The sequence below is a fragment of the Ascaphus truei genome, chromosome 3 (assembly GCF_040206685.1).
Source record: "Ascaphus truei isolate aAscTru1 chromosome 3, aAscTru1.hap1, whole genome shotgun sequence".
Lineage (NCBI taxonomy): Eukaryota > Metazoa > Chordata > Amphibia > Anura > Ascaphidae > Ascaphus > Ascaphus truei.
The window spans coordinates 317,990,337-317,996,631 of NC_134485.1; positions in this window are offsets into that span (position 1 = coordinate 317,990,337).

Here is a 6,295-nt window from a genome sequence, read left to right on the forward strand (position 1 = left end):
GAAGTTTTCTGCTGACTAATTTCTGTTTGAGGTTTGGTGGTTGCCGGAATGCAAGAATGCAAGGGTGGTTTGGGAAAGATTTCTTTTAATGTCGCATCCTCTGTCAACATGGGTTGCAGATCTTTGATTATTTTTCGTCTACCCTCTAGGGTAGGGTTGTATGTGGTCACTAGTGGTATGCGTGTGGTAGGTTCTTTCTGTCTGTATTGTACGAAAAGGCTGCTACATTGGGGAAACCAGCCAAAAACTACAAGGAAGAATGAATATGCACAGACACTCTATACTCCATCACGAAGAAGGAAAATACTGCTCACCTGTGGGGCATCACTTCTCACAACCAGATCATTCCATAAATGATTTAAAAATCAAAATCCTCAATGGAATGTTTAAAAGCACCCAAGAACGGAAAACATTTGAACTCAGAATGATAAGACTCTTTGACACCAAAACCAAAGGACTTAATGCGGACATGGGTTTTCTCACACCCTATCAAAATTGTTTGTAATTATCCTGCTTGCCTCTATTCTTATCCACACTTTCTCTCCCCCCTAGCATCCCTTCCCCTCCCCACCTTTCTTTGACACTGTCCCCTGGCTTCAAACACTTAACACCCTACCTTATCTACAGTAAATATCTGTTGTTGTTTTTTCCTCTCTCTACACTGTATTAGCCATTGAATCTTTTGTATATCAGTATTTCTGACCTGAAGAAGAGAGGAGAACTCTCGAAAGCTTGTCCTATGACATAAATTGTTAGTCCAATAAAAAGGTATCACCTAATACTGAAGAACTAATTTATTCGCAACTGGACTAACACGGCTATTTTCTGCTATATATATATATATATATATATATATATATATATATATTGTATTTTCTTTTTATTTATTTATTTGCATGATGAAGCCACTGTACAATAGCATGTGTGAAGGGTGGGTATCGGGCCAGGGTGGCTTAACCCCTTAATTACCTTTGCGGTTAGTGTCCGATAAGGTGATTAAGGGGTTCATTGATATGTGAATGTAATTGCAATGTATTGGCTATGTATTATTTTGGCAACGGACTACAAGGATTATGCTGGCGACGGGGCCTTCTTATTGATGAGGTCAGTAGAAGTTTCTTTATTTTACTATGCTAGTTAATGTGTTTAATAATGGCCAAATAATCTATTATCCCTATCTGGATAATAGTTATTTGGCACATTATTGTACTGTATGTGTGGGGGTGGGGGGAGGGGGTATTGGCCCCAAGGGTATGTGGGTAGGCCTCCCTTGTGGGTATTGGGTGAGGGTGGTTAAGCATCACGGGGTGTGGGGTTATTGGGGGAGGGTATGTAGGCCTCCCGAGTGGTGGGTGAGGGAGGGTTAACCCCTTAATGACTATAGCGGTTAATAACCGCTATGGTGATTAAGGGGTTAGGGGACATTACATGGGATGTTTTTATTCTTGTTTCTTTTTTTGCAGCAGCGGATGGGGCATGGGCAGGATGAAGATGAGGATGTATCCAAAGCCAGGGTGTGCAGCGCACAGCAGTAATGAAAGAGCAGGTCTTGCAAAAAATGAGTCCTTTATTGACAATTCATAGTGATGTGGGACAGCAGCAAACCTTCAACGCGTTTCGTTCAAAGGAACTTTATCAAGAAGTGCTGTGTGAGCTAAAACAAACAATTTAAATACAGCTGACTTGCCTGATTTCGCGCCAAATGGTGACGTCATTAGATGTCTCTAACCAGTGAAAATCATGATCTTCGCGCATGCGCACGACGCCAGAGTACTGAGAACTCCCTGCTCATACCAGCCGAGCTGGACGTCTCAACCAATGGAATACCTGTTCTCCGCGCATGCGCGCAGCGCCAGAGTGCTAGGGATTCCCTGCTTATATCAGCCGTGCTCATTCACTGGATGTACGCCCCTCCGGGCAGTTCCACCGGTGAGAGCACCAAAGCCAGGGTGTGCAGCGCACAGCAGTAATGAAAGAGCAGGTCTTGCAAAAAATGAGTCCTTTATTGACAATTCATAGTGATGTGGGACAGCAGCAAACCTTCAACGCGTTTCGTTCAAAGGAACTTTATCAAGAAGTGCTGTGTTAGCTAAAACAAACAATTTAAATACAGCTGACTTGCCTGATTTCGCGCCAAATGGTGACGTCATTAGATGTCTCTAACCAGTGAAAATCATGATCTTCGCGCATGCGCGCGACGTCAGAGTACTGAGAACTCCCTGCTCATACCAGCCGAGCTGGACGTCTCAACCAATGGAATTGCATGCGCGCGGCGCCAGAGTGCTAGGGATTCCCTGCTTATATCAGCCGTGCTCATTCACTGGATGTACGCCCCTCCGGGCAGTTCCACCGGTAAGAGCACGCCTCTGACAGTCACAGGGGAACACCCACTCCTCTCCGCTCAGCGCATGCGCTGATCACACTTCCCTATTAGTTTCACAAGCCATATAACAACCCTGAGAGAGGTTACAGAAGATATTAAAAATGGGTGTAATATCAAAATGCTAATAAATGATTGGGCTGGGGGATATATGAGGCAGTCAGCTGTATTGTATAACACAGTTAAGTATGGGCAAAATATGAATATACACACATATATAAAAACATATATACATATATTAGTGAACAAAAGAATGATATAATTATACTTAGAGAAATACATATAACAAGACAATTTATTGATTAAAAATTATATTAAACAAAATAAGTGATTAATTAAAAGATGCGACAAAAGCAATAAAAACATATTAAAAAATGCAAATGTGTCTTGTGCCTATGAATAAGCAACAGCAAATTGCATGCCCCAATGGATGAAAGATAGTGGTCATGTGGTTTTAACATACAATACATTTCTGTTTAATGTGAAGTGCCGTGTAGAATATATATACTCATTTATAAATAGACTGTCATTAATCCGTCTATATCGTGGTTTAGATGAATACATAGTAAACAATACTGTGACAATATTGGATAATATTGTACCTCAACTACAAATTGTTTAGACAAATCGAAAACACTTTAACTAAAGTGAACGAGACCGAGAAAGCTCTTATTTTATATAAGTCTTATAATACCTCAGATATAAGTTATTTAAACAAATCTGAAACACTTTAACTACAGTGAACAAGACAGAGAAGGCTCTTATTTGATATAGTTTTATAATACCTCAGATATAGATTGTACAGACAAATCTGAAATACTTTGTTTAGACAAATATGAAATACTTTAACTAAAGTGTATAAGACAGAGAAAGCTCTTATTTGATATAAATATATCTTCACGAAGATGTGTATTGATTTATTCAGGCAATATTTTATGATTTATAGGAATACGAATAAATCCCAATAGAGTGTTCCTAATAATATTTTTGGATCGTTTTAAATGGAAAAATATATATAAAATGAGCAATAATATCTTGTTTTTGGAAGACAGATAATACTTATTTAAGAAAATGGTTAATGTTCCATTCTACATTCATTCCATCAGGGAACCTTGTTTTTAATGTAAATATCCAGTAGGACTCTCTACAATCTAATGTTTTTACAGTGTTACCCCCTCTTTCTTTTTTGATTATCTTCTCAATGCCCACAAATGAAAAGTTGTTGATGCCCCCTTGCCCACATTCCAAAAAATGCTTGGACACAGGGTGCTCCATATCTTTTTTACGTATCAATCTGCAATGCTCTTGCATCCTTATTTTTAATGCCCTTGTGGTCCTGCCGACATATCTCTTCCCACAGCCACAGGTGATGAGATAAACTACAAAGGTAGTATTACAATTGATAAAGTTGTGTATAGTGTGACGTTTGTGTGGACTGTGGGAGAAGACATGCCGAGCGGGTTTCATGAATTGACACATGTTGCAATGATTGCATGTAAAGGATCCTTTGGTCACAAAATGATCTGAGCTTTTAACTGGTGTTGATACTACACTAGGGGATAGAAATGTAGCCAATGTCTTGGCTCTTCTATATACAAATTTAGGACCCTTATCTGTATATTCCCGAAGAATTGGATCCATCCTTAATAGTTCCCAATGTTTATTCACAATTCTGTTTACTTGACTGCTTGATTTACTGTATTATGAAATAAACAAAGGACAGGTCCCATCATCTTTGATGTCTCTTTTTGTACCCTTCAGAGATTCAATGTGTAAGCCCCCCCTCATTCTGGACACAGATGGCAATACCGTTGCTCGTTCAATTTCTTTGACCTCCTGTAGTGTAGTCTGGAGGGTCTCCCGATCATATCCTCTCTCAACAAATTTATTTGTCAGCTCCTCAGACTGAGTCACGAAATTGCCAAGGGTTGAACAATTCCGTCTCAGCCTGAGGTACTGACCCTTGGGTATACCCTTAATCACAGATCTGGGGTGACAAATGTCCGCTCTCAGAAATGAATTCCGGGAATTTGGTTTCTTGTAAATATCAGATTGTATTTTTTGATTGATGTCTATGTAAAATAGAATGTCCAGGTAGCTAATGTGATGGGAATGATAATTAATAGTGAGGTGAATATCAAGCGTGTTATTATTTAAATATTCTATAAATTCTAATAAGGTGTCAGTGTTCCCGTGCCAAATGAAAATAAGATCGTCAATGAAACGTTTATAAAAAATAATATTGTGCCTATAAGAGTTTGTGCTACCAAAGAGAAAATTATTCTCCCTCCACCCCATAAAAAGATTGGCATAGGAGGGGGCAAAACTTGTCCCCATTGCCGTCCCCCGAAGTTGCAAATAAAATTTGTGATCAAAAAGAAAATAATTGTGAGTAAAAAAAGTATTGATTCCATAATAAATGTGGTTGTAAGTATTGAGCTTCCTGGACATTCTATAAAATGGCGGACAGCCGTCATGCCCAGATCATGTTGAATGATCGAGTATAGGGAGACCACATCCATAGTTACCCACAGGTAATCCTGATTCCAACTGATCTTTTGTAATTTTGTGAGCAAGTCGCCTGAGTCCAGAATAAAGGAAGGCAAGTTTCTAACAAAAGGTTGTAAGTATGCATTCACATATTGAGACAGACCATCTCCCAAAGATCCAATACTGGAGACTATTGGCCGACCAGGAGGGTCGACCAAAGTCTTATGGATCTTTGGGAGATGGTGGTATATGGGAATGACAGGATGATGATTGATAATAAAGTCTGGTTCATGTTTACTCAATACATGTGTGGCTGTCCCCAGATCCACCAACTCAAGGAGTTCCCTCAAAAAACAGTCAGTGGGGTCCCGTGGTAATACAGAGTAGGAGGACACATCTCCAAGTTGGCGAAATGCCTCCTTGAAGTAGTCAGTCCTACTCTGCACCACCACAGCACCCCCTTTGTCTGCATTCTTGATAACTAACATGGAGTTCTCCTGCAATGACTTAATAGCAATTCTTTCTTCTTTACTAAGGTTGTCATACCTTGAATGGGAAAAGGAAAAGCCCTGAGCTAACAATCTGAGGTCACAGACCACAAGGTTCTCGAACATACTAAGATATGGGCCTTTAGCAAAAGTGGGGTAAAACACTGGATTCCCAGTCTCCTAGAATGTATGTTTGTGTGTGGTCTAAAGTATTGCCCTCTATGAAGAGATCTTCCATATCCCTGAGTATACAATCCTCTCTAAAAGAGCACCACTTTTGAGCACCACTCCAAAGACACTGAAGATGAGGATGGCCTTCATCGTGGCAGCCGGACAATGGTGAGTGCTATATGTATTTAATGTATTTATTGTTCTTTATGTATTTTAAATGGACACATTCACTATTATCCATTTGTGGATAATAGTAATTGTGCCCATTACTATACTGTATGTTAGGGGGGTATAGGGGTTGTTGGGGTAATATATATATATATTTATTTATTTAGTGTGGGGCTGTTGTGTGTGTATTTATTTTATTGTGGGTAGCAGGGGTGGGTGAAGTGGGTATTAGACCCAACGGTGGTTTGTTTAGGGCTTGCGGGTGGGTAGCGGGAGGGCTGAACCCCTTCATGACCGTAGCGGTATTAACCGCTACGGTCGTGAAGTGGTTAAGCGCACCCGCAACTCCCCCCCCCCCCCCCGCAAGCCCTAAACAAACAACAAGGGCAAAATACCCCCTTCACCCACCCCCGCTAGCCACAATAAACCTGGCACGGCGGCATAACCCCTTCATTGCCTTAGCGGTTAGCCGCTAAGGTAATGAAGTGGCCTTTAAATGCATTTTTCCTGCCTCGGATGCATGCCGGGGGGTCCGGTGCTGGTATTAATGGTATCAGCTCAGGAGACCCCCGGTATCAATCCCAGCAAAAAGGCCAGA